General features: G+C 38.9%; 1 protein-coding gene across 1 annotated transcript in view; it reads right to left on the bottom strand.

Annotated features, from left to right (window-relative positions):
• Positions 1-23,269, bottom strand: part of FBXO34 (F-box protein 34) — a 152,953-nt gene that overhangs the window by 90,704 nt on the left and 38,980 nt on the right. The window contains exon 8 of the transcript XR_007412354.1: positions 3,398-3,466. The gene's annotated coding sequence lies outside the window, so the exon portion shown is untranslated. The remainder of the gene's footprint in view (positions 1-3,397; positions 3,467-23,269) is intronic.

Below are 23,269 nucleotides of genomic sequence, written 5' to 3'. Positions count from 1 at the left end.
CCCAGACCCAACGCAGTGCTAAACCACTGAGCCACCCAGGCTGCCCAGGAGGATATTTATTTCTTATTGCAAAGCATTACTTTCCTAAGTAGAACCCTATTTATCAACAACGAGAGAGAGAAACATACAAAAAGAAATAGTCCCTCATGTGCTGCTAGATGTCATTGTGTCTGTGTGTAATGTCTGGTACTGCAATTGCTATCTTGGGACCATGAGAGTTGTCAGCTGAAGAGAAGATAAGAGGATGGCCAAGCAGAAAAGTGGAAGTAACCACCTTCTTGATGCCATCATTGCATCTCTGACTTAACCAATTCCTGAGTCTTCTTGTTACATGAGATAATCAATTCTATCACTATTGAAGTCACTTATTTTATAGGAAAGTAGCTGAAAACATCTTCATTCACATTATATATATATATATCATAATATTATACACACACACACACACGGTAGGTGGAGACAGTAACCTTCTTTGGGAGCAAGCTCTACAATAGTCTGCTATAAAATAATTTTGTTTTACCATGATCTCAGGATAATATTAAACCAGCCATATCAGAAGTAGATAGAAATCAGTGGGAACAGAACCATTGTTAATGAATATGTTTGTATTCTTTAAATAAAGGAATAGAATTCATGTGACACTTTGTAATCTTTAAGAAAATGACATTTTCCAATCATTGGAATTTAATTGGAGGGAGCCTGTCTGCATTAAGACTAGCCAGTCTGTCCTTTTGCTTCCTAAGCTCGATATACCTCATTCGTAGGCACCTGCTAGAGCAAAGGAGAGACGCTTTGGCTAAAATAACCTAGTTACATCAGCTTACTAATATGGTCCAAGGGATAGATTTTGCTCAGAATTGAGTTCTTTAAAAAAAGCCGCTAACTTATTCTGCAGTTTTAGGATTTGCTGACATTTTCTACCAAGTATAGCTATGCTTTTTCTTGCCTTGAAATACCAAAGACACTTTTCAAGAAGCACAGAGCTCAGTTACAGCATTTCCTTGCAAAAATCATTTTATCAATTAAGTAATGTACTTGAACCAGATTTTCCTTGGAAACATGTACAGTGGTTTGGCTTCTTTTGGATGCCCACAGCACATGTTCTGTTACAGCACTCTACAGTTTGTTACTCTAACAGAATCCCACTGACACCTCCCGACACCTCCCCTTACCCCTGTCTGAGACGGCTGAGCTACATGTAATTTTGTGTGTGTGTGCCTTCAGCAAGATCTGAAGAGTAACACATACTTGTACTATTAAAGTATATTGAGTCTGTTCTGTCCTTTTTCTAGATGTCCCTCTCATCAACAAAGCCAAAGGGTGCCTTCAAAGGGATAGATAACAGGAGGAGGCATCTGATTGTTCCTCCTTGTTCAGAGGTACTCCAGAGCCAACATTTCCACACTCCAATTACCTGCTTTTTTTTTTTTAATTTTTTTTAATTTATTTATGATAGTCACACACACACAGAGAGAGAGGCAGAGACATAGGCAGAGGGAGAAGCAGGCTCCATGCACCGGCAGCCCGATGTGGGATTCGATTCTGGGTCTCCAGGATCGCGCCCTGGGCCAAAGGCAGGCGCCAAACCGCTGCGCCACCCAGGGATCCCCGATTACCTGCTTCTTAAGGCTCCACTGCTCCCACGGCTTTTGCCATATGTTGCCTTTACTGTTGCTACACTTCTCTAGCTTTCTGCACACTTTCTTTCTCTCTGTCTCTGTGCCTACTATGCCTCCCTTATTTCTTGACTTTCTTACCAGAAGCTTGATGTTTATAGGCATCACTAGCTGAAGAGAAGACTCTTCTTGATGAGATGCTCCCTGACCCTTACATACTATCATGCAAGCATCTGCATCCTGACTGTAGGTTTGAACCTTCTCCCCTTGTGAGTCATTTCCTTCATGCTCTGCTACTCAGAGGGGACTTTCACGCGGCAACATGCATTATCTTTTTTACATTTCTAGTCTCAGCAAAGCTGTAAACCTCCACTCTGAATAAAATCAATGTGTGATGAATATGTGTGGTAATAGTCCTGTTCTTAAGCTCACTAAATACGTCTCAAAAGTGTCCTAAATATGTTTTCACATGTGTATTATTCTGGATATTGTCGTATCTGATTCCCAATTTCCTGCTTTGAGGAGGAAGTTGTGCTCTGATAATAGAAGCCCTTGGTACATCACAGAAAAAAATGTTCTTCAATTATTGGCTAAGCCTTTCTTCCTTCAAAAAGCTATACGAAGCATAAAATGAATGAAATTGGTAATTTTCATTTTTTAGGTTTCCAATATTGTTCTTATATAAGGAGAGCTATCAAGTTGTCCAGAGAAGAGGCAAACACCATAGTTCACACAAACATGTTATCTGCCTACTACAATATCATCAGCCTTATGACTTTTTCTTTATAAGTAAACAAACTACTCATCCCCATCACATATGATCTCATGGTACTTTGTTCCACTTTTGCTGTTAAACATTAGATATTTTATTTTAAAAACATTTTTTTAAACTTTATTTGAGAGAGAGAACACGAGCTACATGGGTGCAGAGGGAGAAGAAGAAGCAGACTCTCTGCCAAGCAGGGAGCCCGACATGGGGCTTGATCCTGGGACCTGAGATCATAATCTGAGCTGAAGGCAGATGCTTAACCAGGCACCCTGACATTTAAAAAAAAAGATTTTACATATTATTATTTTTTTAAAGATTTTATTTATTTATTCATGAGAGACACAGAGAGAGAGAGACAGAGAGAGAGGCAGAGACACAGGCAGAGGGAGAAGCAGGCTCCATGCAGGGAGCCTGATGCGGGACTTGATCCCAGGGCTCCAGGATCACACCCTGGGCCAAAGGCAGGCACTAAACTGCCGAGCCACCCAGGGATCCCCTTATTTATTATTTGAGAGAGAGAGAGAGAGAGAGAGAGAGCTCAAGCAGGGGGAGAGGGAGAGAGATAAGCAGACACCTTGTTGAGCATGGAGCCGGAACCAGGGCTCGATTGCAGGGCCCTGAGATCCAAAGTCAAACACTTAACCAACTAGCCACCTAGGTGTCCCTATTTTTATTTTATATTTTTAAAGATTATAGTTTTAAGTAATCTCTACAACCAACATCGGGCTCAAACTCACAACTCCAAGATCAAAAGTCACATGTTCCTTGGGGTGCCTGGGTGGCAAAGTCATTTAAGCATCTGATTCTTGGTTTCAGTTCAGGTTGAGGGATTGAGTCCCACATGGGCTCTACACCTAAAAACTTTCTCCCTCTTCCTTTGCCCCTCCCCAGCTCTTTCTCTCTCTCTCTCTCTCTCAAATAAATACACCCTAAAAAAAAGAATTCCACTGACTAAACCAGCCAAGCATTCTGCACTTTAGATATTTTAATGTAATTTATGTATGGAGCTTACCTTCTCCTTGTGTGAGCTCTTTAAGGACACATACTGTAGATTTACTGAATCAGAGAATAGATGAATGATCTAGGAGAAAAATTTCATTTACTATGTCAAAATATTCAGAGAGGAAAATACCTTTTCACTAGTGCAATGATATTTGAATCACCAATCCTGTCAATTTTAAGAAGTGGAACTAATTTAAAGCACATGACACTCCTCAATGGTCATAGGTCTGAGCTCTGTGATCTTTCCTGAGTAGTTAACTGGTCTTTGTGGCTGGAATGCTGCTGGAGTGAATCTTGCTTGTCCTTCCAAAGGCTCACATTTCCTCAGTGCCTTCTCAAAGGTGAAACTACTTACAGGTTCTCTAGAGAGCTTGATGTCATAAGTTAACACATTGGGCTTTATCCTGGATTGGACTGCAATTTGGCACACTGTCAAAGATAAATGATATGAGGGGCCCCTTGGTGGCTCAGTAGGTTACTTCTCTGCCTTCAGCTCAGGTCACGATCCCAGAGTCCTGAGACCTGATTCAAGGGAGCCTGCTTCTCTCTCTCCCTCTGCCCCTCCATCCCCCATACTTATGCTTTCTCTCTCTCAAATAAATAAAATCTTTTTTAAAGAGATAAATGATGTGGATTTTCTTAAAAATTATTAAATTACAGGGTGCCTGGGTGGCTCAGTGGTTGAGCATCTGCCTTCAGCTCAAATTGTGATCCCAGGGTCCTGGGATCGAGTCCTGCATCAGGATCCCCGTGAGGATTCTCCCTCTGCCTATTTCTCCCTCTGCCTATTTCTCTGCCTCTCTGTATGTGTGTCTTTCATGAATAAGCAAAATCTTTTAAAAATATTAAATTCCATTAAGGAATTTGTGTTTGGTTCCATACCCTCCAGATCTGCACACAAAGAAAGCACAGAAATACATGGCTAATCTATTACAGAGCAGTACCACTCAATGACTAAGCACAGTGGAGGATGCTAGGAGCCAAGGCATATATATAGAGAAACCCACAAGATTCCGTTATGTGTCTTTAATAGAGCTGTGGCAAAGCCATTGTCTCTGGCCACCACACCAAGTACCCAGCTCTTGACCCCTGTGCTTCAGATAAATTTCAAACATAATGTTACTCTACATTTACTCAGAAAAACTCTAAAAAGAAGCTGAATAGTTAAAACCTTTTATCTTGCCTAGGTTTAAAAATCTTATTTAAAAAAAGTCACCACTTATTTAAAACCAGTTAGTATCAGAGACCTATGTCAAAGCAGCATCCAACATAAAGAGACTATTCTGTGATAATTATTACTCCTTGGTAAGAAGAGCTAGTAACACCTAAGTATACTTAGGATGTCCAGCTGTGAAAAGTCTGTGAATGACAATCTATAATTTTTTCACTTACTGATCTTTACTGCCTTGGGGGAGAGAAGTCCCAGAGGATAAGAGTTCAAACTTGATGAGGTGGATTTGTTTTTCCTTTTTTTTTTTTTTTTTTTTTTTTTAAGAAAAAAGAGAGAGGCACAGACACAGGCAGAGGGAGAAGCAGGCTCCACACAGGGAGCGCATTGTAGAACTCGATCCTGGGTCTCTAGGATCACACCCTGGGCCAACTGTGGCACTAAACCGCTTAGCCACCAGGGCTGCCCTGTTTTTTCTTATTTTTTTAAAGATTTTATGTATTCATTCATGAGAGAGAGAGAGGCAGAGACATAGGCCCTGAGCCAATGGCAGATGCTCAACCGCTGAGCCACCCAGGCACCCCTGTTTTTCCTTAAATAATCATTAAGGTAACATCTAAGGTCTCTTCCACAATAAACAGATCAAAGTCTGATTGAAAGTATCTATAGGCAGGGCAGCCTGGGTGGCTCAGCGGTTCAGCACCGCCTTCAGCCCAGGGATCGAGTCCCATGTTGGGCTCCCTGCATGGAGCCTGTGTCTCTGCCTCTCTCTCTCTCTCTCTCTGTGTGTCTCTCATGAATAAATAAAGTCTTTATTTTTAAAAAAGTATTTTAAAAAAAAGTATTTATAGGCAGTGGTTCTGAACCTTGGCTACACATTAAAATCATTTTTGAAAGCTTTTGAAAAGTTGGATGTCTAGGTACAACCACAGACCAACTGAATCTTAGTCTCTGGGAGGAGGACCCAGGCATTTGTGATTCTGATGCAGAGTGAAGATTAAAAATTACTGCCCAAGGGCCAGGGATATGTTAGTAAACTGACTCTTGGGGATGGGGCTGGGTTATTCCAGGGAGCTCTGGCTAGCAAGTGTGTGACTGTGTTGTGGTGCAATACCCCCACCAAGGCCAATTTTAAGTTACTAATGTGGAGCTAATGGGAAGAGGTGTGTACAAGCAGCTCTCAGGAGCTTCTGAGTGCCCATTCCAGCACCACCTTTAGAGTTCTTGAGGAGAAAGTTGTAGTAAGGAGTAAGGCAATATATTTTATCTCTGGGCTTTTTACATACCACAGATTCAATTCGTCAGAGAATATAAGGAAAAACTAACATCAAACAATGATTTATCATTCATCAGTGTTTGCTCGTTCCACTCCATTTTTAAAAACCAGACTTTATTTTAAAATATCAATATTGTAAACAGAATTACTTTTTCCACTTTACTAATAATTCAGATTTGAAATTAGCTAATTTTTTGAAATAAAAATTACTTAGACATACGAATCTTATAACTGGAGAAAATTCAGCCTTCAGTATAAAGAAATAAACTTTGAGTTTCGAATATCTCTGTCATAAGAATACATGTTATGGTACTTTTTAAACAGAAACAACTGAAATATAGCTGAAATATTATCCTGACATCATTTAGAAATAGAAGGAAAAATTCATTTGTGAAAGTCATTTTTACATAAACTACATTTACCAAACACTATCCTTTGAATTATAATCCTATCAAGTGGGACGCCTGAGTAGCTCAGCAGTTGAGCATCTGCCTTTGGCTCAGGATGTGATCCCAGAGTTCCGGGATCAAGTCCCACATCGGGCTCCCTTCATGGAACTTGCTTCTCTCTCTGCCTGTGTCTCTGCCTCTCTCTCCATCTCTCATAAATAAATAAAATCTTTTTTAAAAATCCTATCAAGCTTATATATAAACAACTATAAAATCACTTAACATAGAGCAGAGAATCAAAAAGAAAATTAAAAAAAAAAAAAAGAAAATTCAAAATCACTTTATGAGAGATCAAAAAAATACTTCTAGGTCAATAGAAGAGACTCGTTATATAGCAGTACAAAATATGATGCACTATCTAGAAATCAAAGAGGAGGGAAATATCTTACTAACAAGTTTCACATCTTTTTTTTTAGAGGGGGTAGGAACAATGGAGGAAGAGAGAAAGAATCTTAAGCAGGCTCCCCATTCAGTGAAAACCAGATACAGGGCTCCATCTCACAACCCTGAGATCATAACCTGAGCCAAAAATCAAAGGTTGGAGGCTTAACTGACTGAGCCACTCAGGTGCCCCAACAAGATTCACACTTTATGTAATGTGCATTTAGAAAACCAACCTGAGAATTATGTTCCTAGTAAATTTCCATTTGACCTATTGTTTAATCGGGTAAACAATAAAACCAAAGGTGGAAAAAGTTTTTTTTTAAGATTTTGTTTATTTACTTAAGAGAGAGAGAGCACCAGCAGGCACACAAGCAGGGGAAGGAGCAGAGGAAGAGGGAGAGGGAGGGGGAAAGAATCTTAAGCAGACTCAATGCTGAGCACAGATCTCACAACCCTGAGACCTTGACCTGAGCTGAAACCAAGAGTCTGATGCCCAACAACTGAGCCACCCAGGCGCCCTGAAAAAAAAAGTTAATTTTAGAAGATGAAAAAAAAGTTCATTTTAGAAGATAAATACACTCATGTGTTTCTGATTTATTTTACTGAACTTATTGATAAAAACAACACTGGGCGATTAACTATGCAATTAATTTTCAAGATTCACAAATCTAGAGTTGTAAAACATCATCCTAAGAATTTATAATCCTATCAAGTTTCCATTTGAGCCACTATATAATCACTTAAAAGAAAAAAATCTAATTTACTTGAGTAGAGTGAAGAAAAGCAACCTGCTGTAGTTCTGGATCTTTGGAAGTAGACTCATGGTAAGTGGGATCATTTCAGAAGATGATTCACATTGTTTCCAGGCTACATGCTCAAGAGACTGAGTCTAGCCTTGGTATAGGCACTTTTGTTGCCAGGAAAGGATGTGCTGAGTCAGAAGTCCCAGGGAGGAGGGTGGAAGAGATTCCTGAGGACTTTCAGCCTCACTTTCCAGAATAAGGGAAAAATAGGGGGACCTAGATCTCAGGAATTTCCCTCTGTCCCCTCTCCAACATCCCGCCCCTGACAAGAGGATGGGAAAGAAATTGCCTGGGTCAGAGGCTCTCAGTTTAGGTGGGATAGTGAACAACAACAACAAAGATCCTGAGCATCTGTCTTGCTCCTACAGAGGATCTGTGTTGATGGAATTGGCCTGATGGAAGATTCTTTTTCTGGGATCTCGATCCGATGGGAGTGACATCTGATCTATGTAGGACATAGGACCCTGGATTTCCATGACATCACACATGGTTCTTCTTCCTAAGAAATCTGGTCATCCAGAGGATTCCCTAGTGATCCAGGCTCTCCAAATATCTCCTTTGGAATGTAAGGAACATAAGCATTTTATCTCAAATGTCTCATCTCAGTGCATGTATTTTCTCTTCTTAAGTTATCAAGGTTTCATCTCAGCCAACAGAGCTCTCGGCAAGCATTATGAGCCTTTCTTTTTTTGGGAAATAAACTAGTTTTGATAAGTCAGAGTTCTTTTGAATTTTTCTGGAAGAATTTTTGTTTCTATTTTATAGGTGTTTCCCTCTTCATGCACATGGGTGATCTTTACATTTGCTTTTAAAAGGTTCTCCTCTATCTCGCAGGGTAAATTCTCTCCACATTGGTTACTTGATGAAAATTCATTTATTTTTCTTGATGCAACTCAGAAAGAAATTTCTGCCAGAGTTTTGACCTCTCCTTTTCAGTGTTTTTTTTCTTACTGCACTGACACTCAGTTGGAGACTTCTAATATGATCTTTCAATGCATCAATATCTTCTTTAGTAAATTTAGGACATTTGGGGTTTTTTTTCTTTGAGAGATTTTTAAATAAGTATTTAACTCAGCTGTTTCAAGCCATTTCTTCAAAACTCCTTTCATTCACTTTCTAGGAGGTGATCATTTTATTTATTTATTTATTCATGAGATATACGCAGAGAGAGGCAAAGACATAGGCAGAGGGAGAAGCAGGCTCCCTGCAAAGAACCTGATGTGGGACTCAATCCCAGGACCCCGGGATCATGACCTGAGCCAAAGGCAGATGCTCAACAACTGAGACACCCAGGTGCCCCTAGGTGGTCATTTCCTAATGCAGTCCAGGTTCAAGTTCCCACATTTCTGCTGTCTTCTTCAAGAAAGACCTCCCAATCTCCTATCTCCAGCACATGCTCACCAAAGGCTGGGTCCAATGTTCTCTACCATTTAGTATCTGTTCCATGTGTGCACTTGAGCATTTTCTAATTTTTTTCTTTCTACTGGATTCATTCGGTCACTCTTTTACTCTGCAGTTTTGTGAGCACAGCTTTATGCTTCCCCAAAAATCAGATCTCTCATTCAAAGCCTCTTTTAGTGTTTCTGAAGTTGATTTTCACTCTTGTCATGTATTTTGAAGGCTGTCTTGGTTGTAGCTACTTGCAACTTTATTTATTTATTTATTTTTAAATATTTATTTATTTATTCATTCAGAGAGAGCAAAGAGAGAGGCAGAGACACAGGCAGAGGGAGAAACAGGCTCCCTGTAGGAAGCCCGATGTGGGACTCGATCCTGGATCTCCGGGATCACACCCTGGGCTGCAGGAGGCGCTAAACCACTGAGCCACCGGGGCTGCCCGCTACTTGCAACTTTATGTGTTCCGATGTACGTTTTAAAGAATGAATCTCTCTTATAATGTCAATCATCAGTTGTTTTAACAGTGAGCTTTTTCTTCTTCTAGTTCTTTTCTCAGAATGTTTAAGACCAGGAAGAGAGTCAGAAATTTTCAGCTTTTTATTAATGGCCTCCAGTTTTTTATATTTCTGATTATATTTCCTCAAATGTGACATCCATCAAAGTTGATTCAAGGTCTCTAAATTCTTTTTTTTTTTCTTTTCCTGAAACATATCCTTTATTTTTTTTGTGAAGGCTATTACTGGGATAATTGATAATTTTTCATGGGGTTTCAAGATTAGATAGTATTATCAATGTTAATTTCCTGATTTTGGTGGTGATATCAGGAAAACAACATGTCCTACATATACCCTCTAAAGTATTTGGGGGTGATGGGGCATCAGGTTGGCAACGTACTCCCAAATAGTTCAAGATCAAATGTTATCTGCATTGTACTTGCAACTTTTCTGCAGGTTTAAGAGTTTTTTAAAATTAATAAGCTTTATTTTTTAGATCAGTTTTAGCTTCACAGCAAAATCAAAAAGAAAGTACAGAAAAAAAAAAGGAAAGTACAGAAAGCTCCCGTATACCCTATGTTCTAGCATATATACAACCGCCTCATTATTTTTTTTTTTTTTTTTAACCGCCTCATTATTAACATTGGAACCAAAGTGGTACACTTATTACAAGTGGTGAACCAACATGGACACATAATTACTCAGAGTCCATAGTTTACATTAGGGCTCACTCTTGATGTTGTACATTCTATGGGTTTTTACAAAGTATAATAACACGTATCCATCAGTGTAGTATATACAGAATAGTTTCATACCTCTAAAAATCCTCCGTACTCCACCTATTCAGCCCTTCCCCCAACCCCTAGCAACTGCTGATCTTTTCATTATATCCACAGTTTTGCCTTTTTCAGAATGTCCTATGGCTGGAATTGTATAGCATGTAGCCTTTTCTATTCTTATTGAACCAGGCTAAGCTTGTCAAAAACTTGATATCTTTCTACAGAAGGGCACAAACTCCAGTGGCTCATTCTTTATCTCTGTCTACAAAAAGATTTTAATAATTAAAAACATGACTGAATATAAATACATCATTTCCCACAGCAATCCATGAAGATCTGGGTCTGATCTGCTGTCTCCTATTTATGCTGCCACCACTCAGCACAGTGTCTCCAGGACCAAAGTGACATAGAACATCATGGGTATCACTTTGACCCCTTCAAGATACCAGGATCCTGCTGGTTACCCCCGACTGCAGGGAACACTGGTGAGCATCCAGCCCAGGATCAAAAAGTTGCTGGCAACAAACATAAACCTAAGAGGAGATGAAGGAGGGGAGACCATAAAACACTGGCCAATGACGCTCCCTTTCCTGAGTAAACATTTTATTCTGAGGCCATATAGGCCTTGTCCTGTTCACAAAGGTCACAGAAAACTCCCTATTCTCAGCTCCCTTCCTTGGTTTCTATCTGGCTGGTCTCTGAATGTGTGTATGTAGTGGGGAAGGGGGATGCTAAAGGAGTTGTAGAGAGTTTCAACTTATTTTGCTAATTTTATGTTTAAAAACAAAGGAAGAAGCAAGTGGTATTTTCAAATTCTTCCCATTTCAAGACTGTGCAGTTGACCTGTGAACAAAGAAAACATGCTATTCAAACTATTCCTGCACATAGTGGTGAAATGTTGGATGACACAGAAGCCCTTCAGGGTGCTGTTGTTCAGAATGAGAATCTTAGGGGATGTTGGGTGCTAGATGGAGCTTTCCTCACTATGGCAGGAGCATTGGACCACGTAAGCATCTCCTCCCGTACAGCCTTGTCCTTGAGCCATAGGGGATCCAGGCCCCAGCTGAATGAGGAGTTCAATCTTGTCGATAGTTAAACTGTAGGTCAGTTGGGAACTGGCTTATTTTAATAAGGAGGAGATGAATAGATCTGCTGACCTCAGCTGGATTTGCTCACATGTCTCAAAGTTACCTAGGGGTCAGCTGATCTTGGGCAATGCTGCCTAGATGATCTTGCCTAGATTTGCTCCTGTTTTGGGGTCAGCTGATATAGGCCAGGCTGGGATAGACTAGCTCAATGTATCTCAGGGTCAGCTGGGAATCAGCTGATGTAGATTGGACCCAGCTGTGCACTGACTCGCTCTCTCCTCTCCTCTTCCTCCCACAACACAGCAGGAAATCCCAGTCATGTCTTCCTTTGGCAATGGCAGAGGCACAAGAGAGCCTTTGCATTTTAAAAAGTTTGCCTTGGCTGTTAGATGTCCACAAATATCTTTCTTTTTCTTCCTATGAAATCCTCATCCTCAGGGAGACTGGAGGCTATTTGGAACTGAGATATAGAGTAAAAGCAGATGTGAATGCTCATTTCTTCTGTTTCACCAGATCCAGAACCACACCATCTTTGCCAGTGTCCACTGCAAAATGCATACCCTGAACCCCCCCCTTCCCCTTCATTCTGAAGCAAAGTCTTAAATCTGATGAGCAGAATCCACATCATATGTATGCACCCTAACAAGAAGGAAAGCTGAGGAAGGGAAATGGTTCTGCATGGAGAGGCAGGATTTCCACTGTAAAGAACTATGATTATAGGGAGAGAGTGTTCAGAAGATTTTGGACAGCCATGAATGACGGATGCTCATTACAGTGGCTTATATTTGTGTCACGTGACCTGGCTACCAGGACAGAACTCTTCATCTATATACTAAACATAATAAAAATAATTACCCTTTGAAGTGGCTTATAGAAGAGCTCTAATAGGGACAGAGAGCAACAAACTGGAGAATCGGAGTGAGACATACAGAGAGGTCAATAGCCGAGAAAGTGGGGTTACAAGGATGGAAAGTGACAAGAGCAGGGAACAAAGAGCCACAACTACCTGATTCAGAGATAATTCTTGCAAAAGCCATTGGGTTGTCACTAGTTTTGCCACAGTATCTGAACCAACATTCTAGTTTTATATAGAATACAAAACTCACATCCTAAGAAAGGACTTGAACATATATCTCTGCACCTGTGATGTGAGAACACACAATTCACAGCACCCACCAAAAGTACAACAAATCCTGTGTCCAGTGATTGCCCAGGAGATTTGAGTTCCTAAAAAGACACATGTTTATTTAATTTGTATATCATCCCAAAACACTTTTGGAAAGCACCCAGGAGCTGTTTGTTGAAAATGGAAATGAGAGTATAAGCAGTAAATGCTATGGGATTTAGGATAGAGAAAATTATAACTGCAGTGTGCGAGGTATTCTGGGTTTGCCCTCTCACCACAGATTTATTGTCTACTCTTCTCTGCCCTACTTTCTGTGCCTTAGAAGTATGACGTCCAAGAACTACATGCCCCATACTCCCTTGTCCTGTGGCTTTCCGCTGGGAATGGCCAAAGAAAAGTACTGCTTCTAATAATGGAAGGAAGGAGAGATATGGGAATTCATTTCCTACCATCTTGTGTCATTCTGGCAGTGGCTGTGTTACCCTATGGCCATAGCTACTTCCAGATAGTCTCTCTTCCATTCTTCTAGCTCCTCAGGTGTTTAGTGACACAGCTTACTTTCCTGGCTTTTTCAGACCTATGGTGGTAACAACTGTTGTCAATCCCTAGATACTTCGATAGCTTTTGTTTGGTCCCTTAACCCAGCCCACACCTCTGGAAATAGCCCCTTTTTTAATTCTTCAGTTATACCCGTTGAGTATGCCTTTTCATTTCCAGCCAGCACTCTGATATATTATATTCATATTCTAGAAAAGAGAAGATAGTACGATACTTGTCCCCAAGCAGTTTCACCACTTGGAGGCAGGTCAAGTTCATACAGTGTGAAAGAATATACAAAATAACTTTTTACCTCTAGCATTGGAGATACAGTGACTCCAATGTTTTCTTTTTCTTTTCTTTTTTTTTTTTTTTTTTTTTGAAGATTTATTTATTTATTGGAGAGCAGGAGAGAGAGAGCACGAGCTGAAGGGAAGGGCAGAGGGAAAGAATTTCAAGCTGAGCCCAGAGCCCAATGTGGGGTTCCATCTCACAACCCTGAGATCATGACCTGAGTCAAAACAAGAGTTGGATGCTTAACTGACTGAACTACCCAGGTACTCCTCCTCTATTTTCTTCTATCAATTTCTACTCCTCAAATTCTCTCATTGGAACCAGACCTCAACCTCTCCCTCCCCTACCTCCTTATCAGAAAAGCCTCCTCCCCTGTAGCTACAGAGTTTTGTTTTATTTTGTTTTAATCTCCCTTTCTTCTGGCTCCAAGAGCTCATTGCTTCTTGTGCCAATTGCTAGTCTTTTGATGTAGTCAGGTTTCTTGATAGATGGGGTTGAGGTTCAACCCTGGAGGCTTGAGATAGATAGAGAAAAAAGAAGACTTTTTCGTGGCCTGCCCTCAGGTTGTGCTACCTGTACAATAATTAGATCATTCAGGATCAAGGTCAAATATCTTGCAGGTGTTTCCTGCATTTGCTGAAAGGTTTGCTAAAGGGCTGGATGTCCTCTACTAGGTTGGATGACATGTATCTGACTCTGGGAAAGAAAGAAGGTGGAGAAGGGACCTCCATCTACCACCTTAGAAACTACTTCTTTGAGGAAGCAGAACTTGAGTTTAGCTTTAAGGGAGAAATGATATAAACAATGAATAAAAAGGAAGATGGCATTTCAGAAAGTGAAGAATGTGAGCAAAGAAAATGGGAACATGACTGTTGGGAACAAATGAATGGACCAATTTGCTGATTGATGTGAGCAGGGAGAGGGAGATGGGTTTGGAGAGCTGAGTAAAGAACCAATCTGGGAAGCCTGAATACTGAGAATAAAGGTTTTAAGGAGTCTTTAAAGGCTCTTAGCAAGGCAGTATTTCAAAATTCACATATAAAGCAGATTAGAGGGTTAGAGACAGGATGACAAGTTAAAACGCAAGTGTGGTTATGCAGTTATGAAATTGTGAAGATCTGTGCCAGAGTATGTTCCCTGAAAACATCACAAAGAAATTACATGGTGGTTATAGAGTAAATGTGGTAGGAATTAGAAGATAAGGATGACTTCAAAGTTTTGAAATTCTGAGGCTGAGAGAATGATGGGGATGGAGGGTACAACACAGGGAACAGAGTCAATGGTATTGTAATAGCTTTGTATGGTGACAGATGGCAGCTATACCTGTGGTGACCATAGTACAATGTATATACTTGTTGAACCATTATGCTGTACACCTGAAGCTAATTTAACACTGTATGTCAGCTCTACCTCAAAAAAATGGTGGGGGGGAGGGTGTTCTTAGAGAACACTTGTTTGCTACTTTTCGATGAAAGATTATTTTGGTTTCATGGACACTGCATTTAGGTGGCAACTGTGCCTCCTGGCAGGGGTAGAAATGAAGGTGTGAAGCACAAAGAGAGGGCTGGGCACATGAATTGGAAAAGTGACTATTTGCTTTTTGTTTTGTTTTTTAAGATTTTATTTATTTATGAGAAACACAGAGAGAGTGGCACAGACACAGCAGAGGGAGAAGCAGGCTCCATGCCGGGAGCTCAATGTGGGACTCAATCCTGGGTCTCCAGGATCACAAGCCAGGCTGAAGGCGGCGCCAAACCGCCGAGCCACTGGGGCTGCCCTAGAAAAGTGACTATTTGAAGTCAGGAGAGTGAGCAGCACCTCTGAGAAAGATTTTAAATCAAGGGGTCAAGGACCAAGCCTAAAACATGCCTACTGCTAGGGGCTACAGGAGAAAATAGAGAAAAGGAAATTAAGAGGTCAGTGCAGAAATAATCTGAGAAATGGGTAAATAAGCATGGAAATGAAACAGCATAAGAAAACTAGAGTGTTTGCAGAAAGGATAAACTGTACATTTGAATTTTAATCATACTCCTCAGCCTTTCCAAGATTATCCTTCAAAGCTTTTGAAAGTAAACATAAGAGAATAAGGTAACAGTGTTAAAGTGTGAAAAATCTGTGTTAAATTGAGATTTCCCGTCAAAAATACTTCTCTAGAAATGTTGATCTGCATTGTTGGATATTGATATAATCCTGAAGCCACTGGAAGGTACATCAGGTAAGATGTCTTTGGATCCAATTAACAGAAACCTAATTCAGATTAGCTCTAAATACATAACAGGAAGTTTGTGGCCCACTTTCCTGGGAAGACCACAAGTTGGCCAGGCTTTAGGGTTGGTCCAATCGGAGGGAAAGCACCATTTCTCCGCAATGTTCTTAGTTCTACCTTCCTCCACAAGCCAGCTATGTCTTCTGTCTGGTTTCTCTAAAGCCATATGCTTTATATCTAGGGTCACATCTTCGGGAAGAGGGAGCCTCTCCCAAGCCTCACACTACTGGTATCACACCTGAAACAACCATAAACTGGGAAAGGCGATAAATTGGTTTGTTTGACTGAACTCATGACTGAACCAATCACTACCACATGTTAAAATTACCCAGACTGGCCTTAAATCAGGCGCGCCCTAGGTGTGCTGTGTGTCAGCAATCTCACTCAACTGTTAGGCTGATTCATAATAGAAGTTTAAATGAGGGCAGCCCAGGTGGCTCAGCAGTTTAGAACTTCCTTCAGTCCAGGGCCTAATCCTGGAGACCTGGGATTGAGTCCCACGTCAGGCTCCCTGCATGGAGCCTGCTTCTCTCTCTGTCTCTCATGAATAAATAAATAAATTCTTTTAAAAAAAGAAGTTTAAATGAATGTTTAGAAGATAACTAGAATTCTGCAGATGAGTAGTGAATGTATACATTAGGACATGATCAAGCAATCAAAATATCAATGGCATAAACAAGGTGGAAGTTCTCTCTCTGTCTCAAACTTGGCAGTATAGGATTGGCACATCAGCTCTGTTCCGTAAAGTTTTTGGAACCAAGGAACCTCCTTCCAGCTCACCACCCTGATTACATTTCTAGGGTGCAGCCCTAATTTTCATTATCCAAAGGAAGATCTCTGCTCCAGGGAGCAAGATGGAGGAAGTGACAAGGAGCAAAGGAACACATTTGAAGCAAGAATGAACTTTATTCTGAGTGACCATTTTCTTGGCTAACCATTCTATTACTGTGGAATGAGGGGAAAATAAATATTGGGGACAGGCACTATCTGCTACTCTGAAAAAAATAAGATCTGTTAGAGTTCACTGAATGATCTCAGGCTATATGACTAATGAATAAATTATTTGGGAAAGTAGTTATCCATGTGTAATCTGGCAAACACGGCAGGGGTGAGATGAGGGAAAAAAAATCCCAACTCAGAGCAGTGAAATAGTGAAAAGGAAACAATAAATTATGCATTAAAAGAACTGTGTTTACAGTCCATTTTGGCCACCTAATAGTTGGACAATCTTCGACAAGTTGCATAACCTCTATAAGCCTGTGATATTATCTGTAAAATGGAGATAAAATCAATCACTTTGCAGAGCTGGAAAAAGATGAACTGAGATAATAGCTGTTAATTGCTTTGTAACCAATAATGCTCATTCAGATAAAACTTGTTATTAATTATAACAAAGCTTACAATAACATGGTTAGTATCATAGAAACATATCTATCAAGTTAAAAATGAGATGTGAGACTTTCATTAGCTTTTTAAGAACACTTTTTTAACACAACTGATTTTTGTGTTTAGTTGAATTTTTTTTTTAAGATTTTATTTATTCATAGAGACACAGAGAGAGAGAGAGAGAGAGAGAGAGGCAGAGACACAGGCAGAGGGAGAAGCAGGCACCATGCAGAGAGCCTGACATGGGACTCGATCCAGGGTCCCTAGGATCACGCCCTGGGCTGCAGGCGGCATTAAACCGCTGCACCACCAGGGCTGCCCTAGTTGAATTTTTAAAAATTCTCACTTCTCACTATTTTTTTCCCTGCTAAGCAGGTCTCATTTGTCAAATTGTTAGATGTGCATCCAGAAAGTAATTGAGCAAATATTCTCACTGTGCCATAACAAACTCATAAACACAAAGATAGAAATGTCATAAAAATTTCAGTTATAATATTTATGGCATTAATTTCTACAATAAAATAAAATTTTCAAAATTATAATAAATTATATACATGGAGTCTCAAGTTTCATATATACTCTCTTTTGCATAAAGAATAGGAACGAGTTTTTATAAAGTATCTCATCTGCTTGGATGATGCAATTTATAAGTTATAAGGGGGAGAGCAATGGAGATGGCCAACTGGGAAAGTCCTCATTTCTACTACACAATAGCTGCAATGGGGAGGGATGGGAGGTAGATGTCTTGATCTACAAGATAGCCATTAGATCAGCAGACTAGTTACATATAGGAAGATGAAGTAAGTATATTGAGATAATGGGAGCCAGACTTCTGCTAATTATCAACGTGGAAAGGGAGAAAACTAGACTTGAAAGAAGTGATTTCTTAGTAGCAATGAGCACACTTACTCCCAGATAGTGACTTCTGAATATCATTCTTCAATAAAATGATCCAAAATTCCTTGGAGAAATGATCAAATTCAGAACCAGGACAGGGAAAGTACAGTATGTTCCTGGAACATCTTGTTGAGTATAAAAGTAAGGAAGTACTCAAAGAACAATGAGTACATATTAATAGGACAAGAGCCAGATTGAGGGATCCCTGGGTGGCGCAGCGGTTTGGCGCCTGCCTTTGGCCCAGGGCGCGATCCTGGAGACCCGGGATCGAATCCCACGTCGGGCTCCCGGTGCATGGAGCCTGCTTCTCCCTCTGCCTGTGTCTCTGCGCCTCTCTCTCTCTCTGTGACTATCATAAATAAATAAAAATAAAAAAAAAAATTAAAAAAAAAAGAGCCAGATTGAAAGGCTCCCATTGGCTAAATCTGAGGCAATTTAAACATAAAATGAAAAATGATAACAAAAAATTATAACCCATTGAATAAAAAGAAATCCATGAATCCACCTTGATACAAACATATGGGAATAAATAAAGATAGAAGAATAGAAAGCTTTACCTTATAGTACAATGCCAACTAATAACTATAGAGTGAATCATGGACTTAGAATATTACCATTTGTCAACCATTATAGTAATAATTGATTCAGGGAAGAACCAACAATAGACACTAAAACTGTGAGTGAAAATGTGATGAGAAACAATATATTAACATAATATCAAAATAGCTCTCCACAAAACACATATTAATATCTTATTGATTAATAAGTATAAAGCACTTACTAATTTTATAATTAGTTTTACATCTTAACAAAGTGATAAAAGTCAACACTGACAGAAATGGGACAGATTAACATTTGCTAATTTGCTTCCTGATGATACACTGAAAACATAGCATCATGTCTGTGGTATCCCTCCAAAACAATGAATAAAGTGAATTTAATCAGAATAAATATAATCTCAAACTAAGAACACTCTACAAAGTAACTACCTATTATTCTCAAAAAAAGTCAGTATAGGGGGTCTCTGGGTGGCTCAGCAGTTTAGTGCCTACCTTCGGCTCAGGTTGTGATCCTGGAGTTCCAGGATCAAGTCCCATGTTGGGCTCCCTGCATGGAGCCTGCTTCTCCCTCACCTGTGTCTCTGCCTCTCTCTCTCTCTCTCTCTCTCTTTCTGTGTCTTTTGAATAAATAAATAAAAATCTTTAAAAAAAAAAGTCAGTGTCATGAGAGACATGGAAAAACTGAGGAACTGCTCAAAAAAGACAAAAGACATGTAACAACTAAATACAGCACATGATCCTCTATTGAATCTTGCATTAGAAAGGAAAGAGTGATTATATGGTATATTATTAAAGAAATTTGAATGCAACCTATGGATTGGATGGTAGATTATAATAATTTCAATTTCTTGATTTTAATGATTTTTACTATATACCGTACAAAATAATTGAGAGAGAAAAAGAGAAAGAATGATAAGACAAATATGTTAAATGTTAATAACCAATTAGAGAATCTTAGAAACTAAAATTCTTCATATTGTTCTTGCAATTTTCTGTAAGGTTGGATTCATCTTTAGAAGAGTATTTTGAAAAAGCATAATGTGTAATATAAAAATAATCAAATTTCAGTCCATTCAAGATCATAGTCAGCATCTAAAAAGTGACAGGGGGCAGGCCCGGTGGCTCAATGGTTAAGCACCTACCTTTGGCCCAGAGAGTGATCCTGGAGTCCAAGGATCGAGTCCCACATCAGGCTCCCTGCGTGGAGCCTGCTGCTCCTTCTGCTTGGGTCTCTGCCTCTCTCTCTCTCTCTCTGTGTGTCTCTCATGAATAAATAAATAAATAAAATCTTTAAAAAATTTTTTTAATTAAAAAAATAAAAAGTGACAGTATAGTGTTTCGATCTTCTCAAATCCCTACATATAAACAAATAAATTGGAAAGTAAAAATTTTTAAAAACCCGTGGATAACATTTACAGCAAAACAAGATAGTAAGGTGTCTCCACAAACTACAAAATATAAGCAGGGGCAGAAAAATCACTAATAACCACAAGACCATGATGCTAGACTTTATGCAAGACAGAGGAGAGGAAATCAATGGGATATTTGATGGACTTGAGAATAGAATCCCAAAGAGAAACATATATTTACTAGAAAGCACATTGGGTCAGTCCGAAAATGACAACTGAAACTGGGAGGGGTTTTGCCCATTCCAGTAACAAGTGCAAAGGGGGCCCTGGTGACCCAAAGGAGTAGAACAGTCTCATCCCTATGAATTTTCAGTACGGACCAGCCAAAGCTCCCTTCCAGGACATAGCTCTCAGAAGAAACCACTAGCCATGCAATACAAATTGATCAAGGCAGAGACAACATAGAAGTAAAGAGAAGATCCATGTCAAAAGTGTTTGAGGGGAGGAAAAGAATTGAGGGGAATGATCAGAAAGTCTCAAAAAGCAAACAATCATTTTTTAAGCATTACATAAAAACATGAAATAGAAACACTGTCAAGTTTTTATTTATTTTATTTTTAAGTTTTTAAAAACTATCTTAATCAAGCCTCCTTCAGAAAGTTCAGGAAAACTAAATTTACTTAAGAGCAAGCAATAAAGAAGTATCAAGGTCAAATCCCAAAGTTACTACCAAAAATAAATAAATAAGTAAGTAAGTAAGTAAAATAAGGAGAATAACATCCCTACAAAGAAACAAAAGTAAAAAAAAAAGAAAAAAGAAACAAAAGTATACCAGAAAGATGTACTCAAGAAACAGATAAAAACTATACTATTTAAAAATGAATTTCAATAAATTAAAAAACAAAACAAAACATGAGAAAATAAAAAATTTTTAAATTAAAAAAAAACATGAGGGATCCCTGGGTGGCGCAGCGGTTTGGCGCCTGCCTTTGGCCCAGGGCACGATCCTGGAGACCCGGGATCGATTCCCACGTCGGGCTCCCGGTGCATGGAGCCTGCTTCTCCCTCTGCCTGTGTCTCTGCCTCTCTCTCTCTCTGTGACTATCATAAATGAATAAAAATTAAAAAAAAAAAAAAAAGAAAAAAAAATAAAAATAAAAATAAAAAAAAACATGAAAAAACAACATAAATCAGAATTCATAAATTAGGTAATAATTCTCAAGGGAGAATTTGAAAAGAAAAAATCATTTTAGAAATAAATTCTAAACTAGGGCAGCCCATGTGGCTCAGTGGTTTAGCGCCGCCTTCAGCCCAGGCATGATCCTGGAGACCCCGGATAGAGTCCCACATCAAGCTCCCGGCATGGAGCCTGCTTCTGTCTCTGCCTCTTTCTCATTCTCTCTCACTCTTTGTGTGTCTCTCATGAATAAATAAAATCTTTTAAAAAATGAAAAAAAAAGCTAAACTAGAAATAAAAGATGAAAAGGACAATTTTAAAACTAAAAAAAATTAATATTTTTTAAGTAAGAAAAGAGGCTAAAAAGGGATTCAAAATTGTCAGTATGGGAGATTATCAAAGAAGATCAACATTCAAAGGGGGTCCAAGGAAGAAAACCAGCAAAAAGAACAAAAATCCTGTAATTCAAAACAAGTTTTCTAAACTAAAAAAAGTTTGAAATTAATACCAAAATAACACTTTAAATACCTGAGAATATTGATCAGAATAACCAAGACCAAGATAGATTATACTAAAATTACTGGACTTTAAAAAAATAAGTTTTGGTACTGAGGCAAAAAAGCATGGGACTTATGAAGGAGAAATAATTAGGTTGTTATCAAACTTTTCAACAGCTGCCATCATGCCAGAAGAAAATTGAGTAGAGTCTGTTTTTACAAGATTCAAAAAAAGAAAATATTAGCCAAACATTTCATATCCTGCAAAACTGACCTGCAAGTATAAAAGATACAAATTATTTTTGGTAAATCTCAAAAAGTATTGTTCCTATGTGCTCTTTCTAAGAAATCAAATAGAGAGTTTCAGACAACCAAAATGACTACTGAGATATTAATATAAGGACAAGAGGTGATTATTAAATATATAGTTGTTTGTAGAACAAAGACAAAATAACAGTTGAAAAGGGGAGAGAGGGATCCCTGGGTGGCTCAGTATTAGTGCTTGCCTTCAGCCTAGGGCATGATCCTGGAGACCTGGGATCCAGTTCCACATCGGGCTCCCTGCATGGAGCATGCTTCTCACTCTGCCTGTGGCTCTGCTTCTCTCCCTCTGTGTTTCTCATGAATAAATAAATACAATCTTTTAAAAAAAAAAAAAAAGAAAGAAAAGGGGGGAGATTATAATATACAATGGCTAGATGATCTCACAGTGTAGGTTATACATGACATGATATAAATATGCCACAACCGTTTTCAAAATGGGAGGAGAAGGGAGATAGCATTTATAAATTTTAATTTTTTTAGTATTTGTTGGTGATATTTGTAATATTAACCATCAGTGGTATTAGTATTGTAATTCTCGGACTATTGTTGGTGTCATATAAGAAGTGAATGAAAAATATGGAATATTCTAACTTTCTCATTTCCTGTTACCTTGAGAAACAGAGTTCTTATGTGAAAGACAGGAGATAAAGACACAACACAAAAGAGGTTAACTAAAAACATTGTGGTTATGGATTTAAAACAGAAATATTAGTAAGAACTCATATATATATATATATATATATATATATATATATATACTTCCACTAAAAAGGCTTAGAAACAGCAACTATATTGGGATCTTGAAATATTTCCCATTAAAAGAGATTGAGGGTCCTTGGAAAAATGTCTGATTCCAGGAACTGAGGTCTGGAGAGGAAAATGGAGTATCTTGACATATCAACTATCAAGAAAGGTATTAAAAAAAAAAAAAAACTATTAGGATCATATCCAAGGAGCCAATTTGAAGAATACTCACAGCCCAAGTTGGGACAGTTGGAGCTTCAGTAAAGATAAAAATTGCAATGGATTGAAATTCTTCAGATATGTTAAAGTCTATGAGTTCATTACAACAGTTTAAAAATCTAATTTTTGAAAGATGACAGGGATTCAATTTCTTGCATCAAAAACTGGGGAGGATCAGGAACAAGACAGGGATGTCCACTCTCACCACTGCTATTCAACATAGTACTAGAAGTCCCAGCCTCAGCAATCAGGCAACAAAAAGACATAAAAGGCATTCAAATTGGCAAAGAAGAAGTCAAACTCTCCCTCTTCGCAGATGACATGATATTGTACATAGAAAACCCAAAAGACTCCACTCCAAGATTGCTAGAACTCATACAGCAGTTTGGCAGTGTGGCAAGATACAAAATCAATGCCCAGAAATCAGTGGCATTTCTATACACTAACAATGAGATTGAAGAAAGAGAAATTAAGGAGTCAATCCCATTTACAATTGCACCCAAAAGCATAAGATACCTAGGAATAAAACTAACCAAAGAGGTAAAGGATCTATACCCTAAAAACTACAGAACACTTCTAAAAGAAATAGAGGAAGACACAAAGAGATGGAAAAATATTCCATGCTCATGGGTTGGAAGAATTAATATTGTGAAATGTCAATGCTACC

Source organism: Canis lupus, chromosome 8 (assembly GCF_003254725.2).
Source record: "Canis lupus dingo isolate Sandy chromosome 8, ASM325472v2, whole genome shotgun sequence".
NCBI classification, from domain to species: Eukaryota; Metazoa; Chordata; class Mammalia; order Carnivora; family Canidae; genus Canis; species Canis lupus.
Note: the sequence above shows the minus strand (reverse complement) of the source record. Positions and strands in the feature narration are given on the sequence as shown.